At 47.1% G+C, this 13206-nt stretch overlaps 19 non-coding genes across 19 annotated transcripts; all 19 read left to right on the top strand.

The window, feature by feature from the left end:
* Nucleotides 1–466: 466 nt before the first annotated feature.
* On the top strand, nucleotides 467–585 carry LOC130816710 (5S ribosomal RNA). The gene has a single exon (XR_009043250.1). It is a non-coding gene; the product is annotated as a 5S ribosomal RNA (ribosomal RNA).
* Nucleotides 586–991: 406 nt separating this feature from the next.
* On the top strand, nucleotides 992–1110 carry LOC130816541 (5S ribosomal RNA). The gene has a single exon (XR_009043070.1). It is a non-coding gene; the product is annotated as a 5S ribosomal RNA (ribosomal RNA).
* A 554-nt stretch (nucleotides 1111–1664) lies between these two features.
* LOC130816709 (5S ribosomal RNA) lies at nucleotides 1665–1783 on the top strand. Its single transcript, XR_009043249.1, has one exon. It is a non-coding gene; the product is annotated as a 5S ribosomal RNA (ribosomal RNA).
* Nucleotides 1784–2189: 406 nt separating this feature from the next.
* LOC130817123 (5S ribosomal RNA) lies at nucleotides 2190–2308 on the top strand. The gene has a single exon (XR_009043642.1). It is a non-coding gene; the product is annotated as a 5S ribosomal RNA (ribosomal RNA).
* Nucleotides 2309–2862: 554 nt separating this feature from the next.
* On the top strand, nucleotides 2863–2981 carry LOC130816708 (5S ribosomal RNA). The gene has a single exon (XR_009043248.1). It is a non-coding gene; the product is annotated as a 5S ribosomal RNA (ribosomal RNA).
* A 406-nt stretch (nucleotides 2982–3387) lies between these two features.
* Nucleotides 3388–3506, top strand: LOC130817122 (5S ribosomal RNA). The gene has a single exon (XR_009043641.1). It is a non-coding gene; the product is annotated as a 5S ribosomal RNA (ribosomal RNA).
* A 554-nt stretch (nucleotides 3507–4060) lies between these two features.
* LOC130816554 (5S ribosomal RNA) lies at nucleotides 4061–4179 on the top strand. Its single transcript, XR_009043082.1, has one exon. It is a non-coding gene; the product is annotated as a 5S ribosomal RNA (ribosomal RNA).
* A 554-nt stretch (nucleotides 4180–4733) lies between these two features.
* On the top strand, nucleotides 4734–4852 carry LOC130817121 (5S ribosomal RNA). The gene has a single exon (XR_009043640.1). It is a non-coding gene; the product is annotated as a 5S ribosomal RNA (ribosomal RNA).
* A 554-nt stretch (nucleotides 4853–5406) lies between these two features.
* LOC130816553 (5S ribosomal RNA) lies at nucleotides 5407–5525 on the top strand. Its single transcript, XR_009043081.1, has one exon. It is a non-coding gene; the product is annotated as a 5S ribosomal RNA (ribosomal RNA).
* Nucleotides 5526–6079: 554 nt separating this feature from the next.
* LOC130816707 (5S ribosomal RNA) lies at nucleotides 6080–6198 on the top strand. Its single transcript, XR_009043247.1, has one exon. It is a non-coding gene; the product is annotated as a 5S ribosomal RNA (ribosomal RNA).
* Nucleotides 6199–6604: 406 nt separating this feature from the next.
* Nucleotides 6605–6723, top strand: LOC130816552 (5S ribosomal RNA). Its single transcript, XR_009043080.1, has one exon. It is a non-coding gene; the product is annotated as a 5S ribosomal RNA (ribosomal RNA).
* A 554-nt stretch (nucleotides 6724–7277) lies between these two features.
* Nucleotides 7278–7396, top strand: LOC130816551 (5S ribosomal RNA). The gene has a single exon (XR_009043079.1). It is a non-coding gene; the product is annotated as a 5S ribosomal RNA (ribosomal RNA).
* A 554-nt stretch (nucleotides 7397–7950) lies between these two features.
* LOC130817120 (5S ribosomal RNA) lies at nucleotides 7951–8069 on the top strand. The gene has a single exon (XR_009043639.1). It is a non-coding gene; the product is annotated as a 5S ribosomal RNA (ribosomal RNA).
* A 554-nt stretch (nucleotides 8070–8623) lies between these two features.
* LOC130816493 (5S ribosomal RNA) lies at nucleotides 8624–8742 on the top strand. Its single transcript, XR_009043023.1, has one exon. It is a non-coding gene; the product is annotated as a 5S ribosomal RNA (ribosomal RNA).
* A 556-nt stretch (nucleotides 8743–9298) lies between these two features.
* Nucleotides 9299–9417, top strand: LOC130817118 (5S ribosomal RNA). Its single transcript, XR_009043638.1, has one exon. It is a non-coding gene; the product is annotated as a 5S ribosomal RNA (ribosomal RNA).
* A 554-nt stretch (nucleotides 9418–9971) lies between these two features.
* On the top strand, nucleotides 9972–10090 carry LOC130817117 (5S ribosomal RNA). The gene has a single exon (XR_009043637.1). It is a non-coding gene; the product is annotated as a 5S ribosomal RNA (ribosomal RNA).
* A 554-nt stretch (nucleotides 10091–10644) lies between these two features.
* LOC130817116 (5S ribosomal RNA) lies at nucleotides 10645–10763 on the top strand. The gene has a single exon (XR_009043636.1). It is a non-coding gene; the product is annotated as a 5S ribosomal RNA (ribosomal RNA).
* Nucleotides 10764–11318: 555 nt separating this feature from the next.
* Nucleotides 11319–11437, top strand: LOC130817115 (5S ribosomal RNA). The gene has a single exon (XR_009043635.1). It is a non-coding gene; the product is annotated as a 5S ribosomal RNA (ribosomal RNA).
* A 555-nt stretch (nucleotides 11438–11992) lies between these two features.
* LOC130817114 (5S ribosomal RNA) lies at nucleotides 11993–12111 on the top strand. Its single transcript, XR_009043634.1, has one exon. It is a non-coding gene; the product is annotated as a 5S ribosomal RNA (ribosomal RNA).
* The last annotated feature ends 1095 nt before the right edge of the window (nucleotides 12112–13206 follow it).

Here is a 13206-nt window from a genome sequence, read left to right as displayed (position 1 = left end):
TTATACTCTTTGGAAGTAATTTTATTTATAAAAATATAACTCGCAACCGGGTCCCGACCTCGAATTTACGGGCACTCGAAGGTAAGGACCCGTTGACGCGGGTCGATGCGCATACGAACGAATTGTTCGAAAGAGGCGTGCATCGGTGCGTTCGTGTAAGCGGAAATTGCACCGGACCCGTCGGAACTCCCCGCGGAAGCGTGCCTGGCATGGATGGCCTCTTGATTTCCAAGTGTTGCGCGGATTTCATAAACATTTTGTCTTTTTTTTGTTGCGAGTTCACCTTGCTTTTACAGACGGCGGACTCTTTTGGGAATGGGACAATACCGGGAGGGTGAAAAACAGTATTTGGGAAGAAGAAGGCTCGAAAGAGGGGTCTCGGTTGCGAGTTTACGAGCTTTGGAATGCTCTGGGTTTTTTTTTGTTCGGCAATGCGCATGTATACAAATTGTTACGGTGAATGAACGGGTGCGATCATACCAGCACTAATGCACCGGATCGCATCAGAACTCCGCAGTTAAGCGTGCTTGGGCGAGAGTAGTACTGGGATGGGTGACCTCCTGGGAAGTCCTCGTGTCCCGACCTCGAATTTACGGGCACTCGAAGGTAAGGACCCGTTGACGCGGGTCGATGCGCATACGAACGAATTGTTCGAAAGAGGCGTGCATCGGTGCGTTCGTGTAAGCGGAAATTGCACCGGACCCGTCGGAACTCCCCGCGGAAGCGTGCCTGGCATGGATGGCCTCTTGATTTCCAAGTGTTGCGCGGATTTCATAAACATTTTGTCTTTTTTTTGTTGCGAGTTCACCTTGCTTTTACAGACGGCGGACTCTTTTGGGAATGGGACAATACCGGGAGGGTGAAAAACAGTATTTGGGAAGAAGAAGGCTCGAAAGAGGGGTCTCGGTTGCGAGTTTACGAGCTTTGGAATGCTCTGGGTTTTTTTTTGGTCGGCAATGCGCATGTATACAAATTGTTACGGTGAATGAACGGGTGCGATCATACCAGCACTAATGCACCGGATCCCATCAAAACTCCGCAGTTAAGCGTGCTTGGGCGAGAGTAGTACTAGGATGGGTGACCTCCTGGGAAGTCCTCGTGTTGCACCCCTTTTTCCCTTCTTTTTTTTTTTTTATCGTTTTCATTTGCGAATTCTTTCCGCTCCACTTGAGCAAAAGGCATTTCGGTGATTATAGTATTATACTCTTTGGAAGTAATTTTATTTATAAAAATATAACTCGCAACCGGGTCCCGACCTCGAATTTACGGGCACTCGAAGGTAAGGACCCGTTGACGCGGGTCGATGCGCATACGAACGAATTGTTCGAAAGAGGCGTGCATCGGTGCGTTCGTGTAAGCGGAAATTGCACCGGACCCGTCGGAACTCCCCGCGGAAGCGTGCCTGGCATGGATGGCCTCTTGATTTCCAAGTGTTGCGCGGATTTCATAAACATTTTGTCTTTTTTTTGTTGCGAGTTCACCTTGCTTTTACAGACGGCGGACTCTTTTGGGAATGGGACAATACCGGGAGGGTGAAAAACAGTATTTGGGAAGAAGAAGGCTCGAAAGAGGGGTCTCGGTTGCGAGTTTACGAGCTTTGGAATGCTCTGGGTTTTTTTTTGTTCGGCAATGCGCATGTATACAAATTGTTACGGTGAATGAACGGGTGCGATCATACCAGCACTAATGCACCGGATCGCATCAGAACTCCGCAGTTAAGCGTGCTTGGGCGAGAGTAGTACTGGGATGGGTGACCTCCTGGGAAGTCCTCGTGTCCCGACCTCGAATTTACGGGCACTCGAAGGTAAGGACCCGTTGACGCGGGTCGATGCGCATACGAACGAATTGTTCGAAAGAGGCGTGCATCGGTGCGTTCGTGTAAGCGGAAATTGCACCGGACCCGTCGGAACTCCCCGCGGAAGCGTGCCTGGCATGGATGGCCTCTTGATTTCCAAGTGTTGCGCGGATTTCATAAACATTTTGTCTTTTTTTTGTTGCGAGTTCACCTTGCTTTTACAGACGGCGGACTCTTTTGGGAATGGGACAATACCGGGAGGGTGAAAAACAGTATTTGGGAAGAAGAAGGCTCGAAAGAGGGGTCTCGGTTGCGAGTTTACGAGCTTTGGAATGCTCTGGGTTTTTTTTTGGTCGGCAATGCGCATGTATACAAATTGTTACGGTGAATGAACGGGTGCGATCATACCAGCACTAATGCACCGGATCCCATCAGAACTCCGCAGTTAAGCGTGCTTGGGCGAGAGTAGTACTAGGATGGGTGACCTCCTGGGAAGTCCTCGTGTTGCACCCCTTTTTCCCTTCTTTTTTTTTTTTTATCGTTTTCATTTGCGAATTCTTTCCGCTCCACTTGAGCAAAAGGCATTTCGGTGATTATAGTATTATACTCTTTGGAAGTAATTTTATTTATAAAAATATAACTCGCAACCGGGTCCCGACCTCGAATTTACGGGCACTCGAAGGTAAGGACCCGTTGACGCGGGTCGATGCGCATACGAACGAATTGTTCGAAAGAGGCGTGCATCGGTGCGTTCGTGTAAGCGGAAATTGCACCGGACCCGTCGGAACTCCCCGCGGAAGCGTGCCTGGCATGGATGGCCTCTTGATTTCCAAGTGTTGCGCGGATTTCATAAACATTTTGTCTTTTTTTTGTTGCGAGTTCACCTTGCTTTTACAGACGGCGGACTCTTTTGGGAATGGGACAATACCGGGAGGGTGAAAAACAGTATTTGGGAAGAAGAAGGCTCGAAAGAGGGGTCTCGGTTGCGAGTTTACGAGCTTTGGAATGCTCTGGGTTTTTTTTTGTTCGGCAATGCGCATGTATACAAATTGTTACGGTGAATGAACGGGTGCGATCATACCAGCACTAATGCACCGGATCGCATCAGAACTCCGCAGTTAAGCGTGCTTGGGCGAGAGTAGTACTGGGATGGGTGACCTCCTGGGAAGTCCTCGTGTCCCGACCTCGAATTTACGGGCACTCGAAGGTAAGGACCCGTTGACGCGGGTCGATGCGCATACGAACGAATTGTTCGAAAGAGGCGTGCATCGGTGCGTTCGTGTAAGCGGAAATTGCACCGGACCCGTCGGAACTCCCCGCGGAAGCGTGCCTGGCATGGATGGCCTCTTGATTTCCAAGTGTTGCGCGGATTTCATAAACATTTTGTCTTTTTTTTGTTGCGAGTTCACCTTGCTTTTACAGACGGCGGACTCTTTTGGGAATGGGACAATACCGGGAGGGTGAAAAACAGTATTTGGGAAGAAGAAGGCTCGAAAGAGGGGTCTCGGTTGCGAGTTTACGAGCTTTGGAATGCTCTGGGTTTTTTTTTGGTCGGCAATGCGCATGTATACAAATTGTTACGGTGAATGAACGGGTGCGATCATACCAGCACTAATGCACCGGATCCCATCAGAACTCCGCAGTTAAGCGTGCTTGGGCGAGAGTAGTACTAGGATGGGTGACCTCCTGGGAAGTCCTCGTGTTGCACCCCTTTTTCCCTTCTTTTTTTTTTTTTATCGTTTTCATTTGCGAATTCTTTCCGCTCCACTTGAGCAAAAGGCATTTCGGTGATTATAGTATTATACTCTTTGGAAGTAATTTTATTTATAAAAATATAACTCGCAACCGGGTCCCGACCTCGAATTTACGGGCACTCGAAGGTAAGGACCCGTTGACGCGGGTCGATGCGCATACGAACGAATTGTTCGAAAGAGGCGTGCATCGGTGCGTTCGTGTAAGCGGAAATTGCACCGGACCCGTCGGAACTCCCCGCGGAAGCGTGCCTGGCATGGATGGCCTCTTGATTTCCAAGTGTTGCGCGGATTTCATAAACATTTTGTCTTTTTTTTGTTGCGAGTTCACCTTGCTTTTACAGACGACGGACTCTTTTGGGAATGGGACAATACCGGGAGGGTGAAAAACAGTATTTGGGAAGAAGAAGGCTCGAAAGAGGGGTCTCGGTTGCGAGTTTACGAGCTTTGGAATGCTCTGGGTTTTTTTTTGGTCGGCAATGCGCATGTATACAAACTGTTACGGTGAATGAACGGGTGCGATCATACCAGCACTAATGCACCGGATCCCATCAGAACTCCGCAGTTAAGCGTGCTTGGGCGAGAGTAGTATTAGGATGGGTGACCTCCTGTGAAGTCCTCGTGTTGCACCCCTTTTTCCCTTCTTTTTTTTTTTTTATCGTTTTCATTTGCGAATTCTTTCCGCTCCACTAGAGCAAAAGGCATTTCGGTGATTATAGTATTATACTCTTTGGAAGTAATTTTATTTATAAAAATATAACTCGCAACCGGGTCCCGACCTCGAATTTACGGGCACTCGAAGGTAAGGACCCGTTGACGCGGGTCGATGCGCATACGAACGAATTGTTCGAAAGAGGCGTGCATCGGTGCGTTCGTGTAAGCGGAAATTGCACCGGACCCGTCGGAACTCCCCGCGGAAGCGTGCCTGGCATGGATGGCCTCTTGATTTCCAAGTGTTGCGCGGATTTCATAAACATTTTGTCTTTTTTTTGTTGCGAGTTCACCTTGCTTTTACAGACGGCGGACTCTTTTGGGAATGGGACAATACCGGGAGGGTGAAAAACAGTATTTGGGAAGAAGAAGGCTCGAAAGAGGGGTCTCGGTTGCGAGTTTACGAGCTTTGGAATGCTCTGGGTTTTTTTTTGGTCGGCAATGCGCATGTATACAAATTGTTACGGTGAATGAACGGGTGCGATCATACCAGCACTAATGCACCGGATCCCATCAGAACTCCGCAGTTAAGCGTGCTTGGGCGAGAGTAGTACTAGGATGGGTGACCTCCTGGGAAGTCCTCGTGTTGCACCCCTTTTTCCCTTCTTTTTTTTTTTTTATCGTTTTCATTTGCGAATTCTTTCCGCTCCACTTGAGCAAAAGGCATTTCGGTGATTATAGTATTATACTCTTTGGAAGTAATTTTATTTATAAAAATATAACTCGCAACCGGGTCCCGACCTCGAATTTACGGGCACTCGAAGGTAAGGACCCGTTGACGCGGGTCGATGCGCATACGAACGAATTGTTCGAAAGAGGCGTGCATCGGTGCGTTCGTGTAAGCGGAAATTGCACCGGACCCGTCGGAACTCCCCGCGGAAGCGTGCCTGGCATGGATGGCCTCTTGATTTCCAAGTGTTGCGCGGATTTCATAAACATTTTGTCTTTTTTTTGTTGCTAGTTCACCTTGCTTTTACAGACGACGGACTCTTTTGGGAATGGGACAATACCGGGAGGGTGAAAAACAGTATTTGGGAAGAAGAAGGCTCGAAAGAGGGGTCTCGGTTGCGAGTTTACGAGCTTTGGAATGCTCTGGGTTTTTTTTTGGTCGGCAATGCGCATGTATACAAACTGTTACGGTGAATGAACGGGTGCGATCATACCAGCACTAATGCACCGGATCCCATCAGAACTCCGCAGTTAAGCGTGCTTGGGCGAGAGTAGTATTAGGATGGGTGACCTCCTGTGAAGTCCTCGTGTTGCACCCCTTTTTCCCTTCTTTTTTTTTTTTTATCGTTTTCATTTGCGAATTCTTTCCGCTCCACTAGAGCAAAAGGCATTTCGGTGATTATAGTATTATACTCTTTGGAAGTAATTTTATTTATAAAAATATAACTCGCAACCGGGTCCCGACCTCGAATTTACGGGCACTCGAAGGTAAGGACCCGTTGACGCGGGTCGATGCGCATACGAACGAATTGTTCGAAAGAGGCGTGCATCGGTGCGTTCGTGTAAGCGGAAATTGCACCGGACCCGTCGGAACTCCCCGCGGAAGCGTGCCTGGCATGGATGGCCTCTTGATTTCCAAGTGTTGCGCGGATTTCATAAACATTTTGTCTTTTTTTTGTTGCGAGTTCACCTTGCTTTTACAGACGGCGGACTCTTTTGGGAATGGGACAATACCGGGAGGGTGAAAAACAGTATTTGGGAAGAAGAAGGCTCGAAAGAGGGGTCTCGGTTGCGAGTTTACGAGCTTTGGAATGCTCTGGGTTTTTTTTTGTTCGGCAATGCGCATGTATACAAATTGTTACGGTGAATGAACGGGTGCGATCATACCAGCACTAATGCACCGGATCGCATCAGAACTCCGCAGTTAAGCGTGCTTGGGCGAGAGTAGTACTGGGATGGGTGACCTCCTGGGAAGTCCTCGTGTCCCGACCTCGAATTTACGGGCACTCGAAGGTAAGGACCCGTTGACGCGGGTCGATGCGCATACGAACGAATTGTTCGAAAGAGGCGTGCATCGGTGCGTTCGTGTAAGCGGAAATTGCACCGGACCCGTCGGAACTCCCCGCGGAAGCGTGCCTGGCATGGATGGCCTCTTGATTTCCAAGTGTTGCGCGGATTTCATAAACATTTTGTCTTTTTTTTGTTGCGAGTTCACCTTGCTTTTACAGACGACGGACTCTTTTGGGAATGGGACAATACCGGGAGGGTGAAAAACAGTATTTGGGAAGAAGAAGGCTCGAAAGAGGGGTCTCGGTTGCGAGTTTACGAGCTTTGGAATGCTCTGGGTTTTTTTTTGGTCGGCAATGCGCATGTATACAAACTGTTACGGTGAATGAACGGGTGCGATCATACCAGCACTAATGCACCGGATCCCATCAGAACTCCGCAGTTAAGCGTGCTTGGGCGAGAGTAGTATTAGGATGGGTGACCTCCTGTGAAGTCCTCGTGTTGCACCCCTTTTTCCCTTCTTTTTTTTTTTTTATCGTTTTCATTTGCGAATTCTTTCCGCTCCACTAGAGCAAAAGGCATTTCGGTGATTATAGTATTATACTCTTTGGAAGTAATTTTATTTATAAAAATATAACTCGCAACCGGGTCCCGACCTCGAATTTACGGGCACTCGAAGGTAAGGACCCGTTGACGCGGGTCGATGCGCATACGAACGAATTGTTCGAAAGAGGCGTGCATCGGTGCGTTCGTGTAAGCGGAAATTGCACCGGACCCGTCGGAACTCCCCGCGGAAGCGTGCCTGGCATGGATGGCCTCTTGATTTCCAAGTGTTGCGCGGATTTCATAAACATTTTGTCTTTTTTTTGTTGCGAGTTCACCTTGCTTTTACAGACGACGGACTCTTTTGGGAATGGGACAATACCGGGAGGGTGAAAAACAGTATTTGGGAAGAAGAAGGCTCGAAAGAGGGGTCTCGGTTGCGAGTTTACGAGCTTTGGAATGCTCTGGGTTTTTTTTTGGTCGGCAATGCGCATGTATACAAACTGTTACGGTGAATGAACGGGTGCGATCATACCAGCACTAATGCACCGGATCCCATCAGAACTCCGCAGTTAAGCGTGCTTGGGCGAGAGTAGTATTAGGATGGGTGACCTCCTGTGAAGTCCTCGTGTTGCACCCCTTTTTCCCTTCTTTTTTTTTTTTTATCGTTTTCATTTGCGAATTCTTTCCGCTCCACTAGAGCAAAAGGCATTTCGGTGATTATAGTATTATACTCTTTGGAAGTAATTTTATTTATAAAAATATAACTCGCAACCGGGTGCCGACCTCGAATTTACGGGCACTCGAAGGTAAGGACCCGTTGACGCGGGTCGATGCGCATACGAACGAATTGTTCGAAAGAGGCGTGCATCGGTGCGTTCGTGTAAGCGGAAATTGCACCGGACCCGTCGGAACTCCCCGCGGAAGCGTGCCTGGCATGGATGGCCTCTTGATTTCCAAGTGTTGCGCGGATTTCATAAACATTTTGTCTTTTTTTTGTTGCGAGTTCACCTTGCTTTTACAGACGGCGGACTCTTTTGGGAATGGGACAATACCGGGAGGGTGAAAAACAGTATTTGGGAAGAAGAAGGCTCGAAAGAGGGGTCTCGGTTGCGAGTTTACGAGCTTTGGAATGCTCTGGGTTTTTTTTTGGTCGGCAATGCGCATGTATACAAATTGTTACGGTGAATGAACGGGTGCGATCATACCAGCACTAATGCACCGGATCCCATCAGAACTCCGCAGTTAAGCGTGCTTGGGCGAGAGTAGTACTAGGATGGGTGACCTCCTGGGAAGTCCTCGTGTTGCACCCCTTTTTCCCTTCTTTTTTTTTTTTTATCGTTTTCATTTGCGAATTCTTTCCGCTCCACTTGAGCAAAAGGCATTTCGGTGATTATAGTATTATACTCTTTGGAAGTAATTTTATTTATAAAAATATAACTCGCAACCGGGTCCCGACCTCGAATTTACGGGCACTCGAAGGTAAGGACCCGTTGACGCGGGTCGATGCGCATACGAACGAATTGTTCGAAAGAGGCGTGCATCGGTGCGTTCGTGTAAGCGGAAATTGCACCGGACCCGTCGGAACTCCCCGCGGAAGCGTGCCTGGCATGGATGGCCTCTTGAATTCCAAGTGTTGCGCGGATTTCATAAACATTTTGTCTTTTTTTTGTTGCGAGTTCACCTTGCTTTTACAGACGGCGGACTCTTTTGGGAATGGGACAATACCGGGAGGGTGAAAAACAGTATTTGGGAAGAAGAAGGCTCGAAAGAGGGGTCTCGGTTGCGAGTTTACGAGATTTGGAATGCTCTGGGTTTTTTTTTGGTCGGCAATGCGCATGTATACAAATTGTTACTGTGAATGAACGGGTGCGATCATACCAGCACTAATGCACCGGATCCCATCAGAACTCCGCAGTTAAGCATGCTTGGGCGAGAGTAGTACTAGGATGGGTGACCTCCTGGGAAGTCCTCGTGTTGCACCCCTTTTTCCCTTCTTTTTTTTTTTTATCGTTTTCATTTGCGAATTCTTTCCGCTCCACTTGAGCAAAAGGCATTTCGGTGATTATAGTAATATACTCTTTGGAAGTAATTTTATTTATAAAAATATAACTCGCAACCGGGTCCCGACCTCGAATTTACGGGCACTCGAAGGTAAGGACCCGTTGACGCGGGTCGATGCGCATACGAACGAATTGTTCGAAAGAGGCGTGCATCGGTGCGTTCGTGTAAGCGGAAATTGCACCGGACCCGTCGGAACTCCCCGCGGAAGCGTGCTTGGCATGGATGGCCTCTTGATTTCCAAGTGTTGCGCGGATTTCAAAAACATTTTGTCTTTTTTTTTGTTGCGAGTTCACCTTGCTTTTACAGACGGCGGACTCTTTTGGGAATGGGACAATACCGGGAGGGTGAAAAACAGTATTTGGGAAGAAGAAGGCTCGAAAGAGGGGTCTCGGTTGCGAGTTTACGAGCTTTGGAATGCTCTGGGTATTTTTTTTTTGTCGGCAATGCGCATGTATACAAATTGTTACGGTGAATGAACGGGTGCGATCATACCAGCACTAATGCACCGGATCCCATCAGAACTCCGCAGTTAAGCGTGCTTGGGCGAGAGTAGTACTAGGATGGGTGACCTCCTGGGAAGTCCTCGTGTTGCACCCCTTTTTCCCTTCTTTTTTTTTTTTTATCGTTTTCATTTGCGAATTCTTTCCGCTCCACTTGAGCAAAAGGCATTTCGGTGATTATAGTATTATACTCTTTGGAAGTAATTTTATTTATAAAAATATAACTCGCAACCGGGTCCCGACCTCGAATTTGCGGGCACTCGAAGGTAAGGACCCGTTGACGCGGGTCGATGCGCATACGAACGAATTGTTCGAAAGAGGCGTGCATCGGTGCGTTCGTGTAAGCGGAAATTGCACCGGACCCGTCGGAACTCCCCGCGGAAGCGTGCCTGGCATGGATGGCCTCTTGAATTCCAAGTGTTGCGCGGATTTCATAAACATTTTGTCTTTTTTTTGTTGCGAGTTCACCTTGCTTTTACAGACGGCGGACTCTTTTGGGAATGGGGCAATACCGGGAGGGTGAAAAACAGTATTTGGGAAGAAGAAGGCTCGAAAGAGGGGTCTCGGTTGCGAGTTTACGAGCTTTGGAATGCTCTGGGTTTTTTTTTGGTCGGCAATGCGCATGTATACAAATTGTTACTGTGAATGAACGGGTGCGATCATACCAGCACTAATGCACCGGATCCCATCAGAACTCCGCAGTTAAGCGTGCTTGGGCGAGAGTAGTACTAGGATGGGTGACCTCCTGGGAAGTCCTCGTGTTGCACCCCTTTTTCCCTTCTTTTTTTTTTTTATCGTTTTCATTTGCGAATTCTTTCCGCTCCACTTGAGCAAAAGGCATTTCGGTGATTATAGTAATATACTCTTTGGAAGTAATTTTATTTATAAAAATATAACTCGCAACCGGGTCCCGACCTCGAATTTACGGGCACTCGAAGGTAAGGACCCGTTGACGCGGGTCGATGCGCATACGAACGAATTGTTCGAAAGAGGCGTGCATCGGTGCGTTCGTGTAAGCGGAAATTGCACCGGACCCGTCGGAACTCCCCGCGGAAGCGTGCCTGGCATGGATGGCCTCTTGATTTCCAAGTGTTGCGCGGATTTCATAAACATTTTGTCTTTTTTTTTGTTGCGAGTTCACCTTGCTTTTACAGACGGCGGACTCTTTTGGGAATGGGACAATACCGGGAGGGTGAAAAACAGTATTTGGGAAGAAGAAGGCTCGAAAGAGGGGTCTCGGTTGCGAGTTTACGAGCTTTGGAATGCTCTGGGTTTTTTTTTGGTCGGCAATGCGCATGTATACAAATTGTTACGGTGAATGAACGGGTGCGATCATACCAGCACTAATGCACCGGATCCCATCAGAACTCCGCAGTTAAGCGTGCTTGGGCGAGAGTAGTACTAGGATGGGTGACCTCCTGGGAAGTCCTCGTGTTGCACCCCTTTTTCCCTTCTTTTTTTTTTTTTTATCGTTTTCATTTGCGAATTCTTTCCGCTCCACTTGAGCAAAAGGCATTTCGGTGATTATAGTATTATACTCTTTGGAAGTAATTTTATTTATAAAAATATAACTCGCAACCGGGTCCCGACCTCGAATTTACGGGCACTCGAAGGTAAGGACCCGTTGACGCGGGTCGATGCGCATACGAACGAATTGTTCGAAAGAGGCGTGCATCGGTGCGTTCGTGTAAGCGGAAATTGCACCGGACCCGTCGGAACTCCCCGCGGAAGCGTGCCTGGCATGGATGGCCTCTTGAATTCCAAGTGTTGCGCGGATTTCATAAACATTTTGTCTTTTTTTTGTTGCGAGTTCACCTTGCTTTTACAGACGGCGGACTCTTTTGGGAATGGGACAATACCGGGAGGGTGAAAAACAGTATTTGGGAAGAAGAAGGCTCGAAAGAGGGGTCTCGGTTGCGAGTTTACGAGCTTTGGAATGCTCTGGGTTTTTTTTTGGTCGGCAATGCGCATGTATACAAATTGTTACTGTGAATGAACGGGTGCGATCATACCAGCACTAATGCACCGGATCCCATCAGAACTCCGCAGTTAAGCGTGCTTGGGCGAGAGTAGTACTAGGATGGGTGACCTCCTGGGAAGTCCTCGTGTTGCACCCCTTTTTCCCTTCTTTTTTTTTTTTATCGTTTTCATTTGCGAATTCTTTCCGCTCCACTTGAGCAAAAGGCATTTCGGTGATTATAGTAATATACTCTTTGGAAGTAATTTTATTTATAAAAATATAACTCGCAACCGGGTCCCGACCTCGAATTTACGGGCACTCGAAGGTAAGGACCCGTTGACGCGGGTCGATGCGCATACGAACGAATTGTTCGAAAGAGGCGTGCATCGGTGCGTTCGTGTAAGCGGAAATTGCACCGGACCCGTCGGAACTCCCCGCGGAAGCGTGCCTGGCATGGATGGCCTCTTGATTTCCAAGTGTTGCGCGCATTTCATAAACATTTTGTCTTTTTTTTTGTTGCGAGTTCACCTTGCTTTTACAGACGGCGGACTCTTTTGGGAATGGGACAATACCGGGAGGGTGAAAAACAGTATTTGGGAAGAAGAAGGCTCGAAAGAGGGGTCTCGGTTGCGAGTTTACGAGCTTTGGAATGCTCTGGGTTTTTTTTTTGGTCGGCAATGCGCATGTATACAAATTGTTACGGTGAATGAACGGGTGCGATCATACCAGCACTAATGCACCGGATCCCATCAGAACTCCGCAGTTAAGCGTGCTTGGGCGAGAGTAGTACTAGGATGGGTGACCTCCTGGGAAGTCCTCGTGTTGCACCCCTTTTTCCCTTCTTTTTTTTTTTTTTATCGTTTTCATTTGCGAATTCTTTCCGCTCCACTTGAGCAAAAGGCATTTCGGTGATTATAGTATTATACTCTTTGGAAGTAATTTTATTTATAAAAATATAACTCGCAACCGGGTCCCGACCTCGAATTTACGGGCACTCGAAGGTAAGGACCCTGTTGATTCAATTAGGAACGGGAACAGCAACAAGAGGGGGGGGTGAATTGTTGTTGTTGCAAGTTTAAGCGATTATGCCCTGTTTTTGCGGAATTATTCAAAATAAATAAAGCTTAAACTAAGAGCAAAATAATAAGAGAGACGCACGATTTTACGTGGAAACCTTTTGGGCCTAAACAAAAGGAAAAACCACGACCACTTGGGATTTTCAAAAACTCCACTATGTTTAAGGCAATTAGTTACAATCACAATAAACACCTTGCTTCACTCGAAGCGCAACACCTAGGCCGACTCCTCTTCTCTCTAATTGCTTTACTCCAAGCAACAACCTTAGCTTCTCTACAAGCTAATCCTCTCTAGCTTCACTCAAAGCTATCTAATTTCCCCCTTAGACTCACCCGAGTCTAATTACATAAACTCTCAAAAACCCTTACAAAAAGGATAGAAATTCTCTAAAATAAATCAAAGAGTTGCATCAAGAAAATATTATAAATTAATTGGCAACTTTAAGAACAAAATATTTCTTGTAAAATCCAACAAAAACGTATGAAAAATACTTAAGCACAAAACGTTGGATTACATCTCTTCTCATTAAAAACCGGAATTATCTTGCAATTTATAGAAAATAATATTCCTAAGAAAGTGGAATAATCCAATCCATCATCCCACTATCAAGAGATCATGGGAGTAATGTGGATTAAGCAAACACACGGTTATTTCCATAAGATTTGATTAAGTCAAATCACACGTGTACATAAACAATAACCGTTGTTCCCTTAATAACCGCTGTTCCCTAAAGTAGCAGTTTTTTCAGTAGTAATTCCTGTTCCCCAAATTAATGGCTGGAACTTCATGCTATATTTAGAAAACGGTTAATCTTAGTGGGAATGATTGTTTGCTAATTTTTAGGAATAA

Source organism: Amaranthus tricolor, chromosome 6, assembly GCF_026212465.1.
Source record: "Amaranthus tricolor cultivar Red isolate AtriRed21 chromosome 6, ASM2621246v1, whole genome shotgun sequence".
Classification (NCBI taxonomy): domain Eukaryota; kingdom Viridiplantae; phylum Streptophyta; class Magnoliopsida; order Caryophyllales; family Amaranthaceae; genus Amaranthus; species Amaranthus tricolor.
The sequence above is the reverse complement of the archived record's forward strand: the minus strand, read 5'-3'. Positions and strand labels throughout refer to the sequence as shown.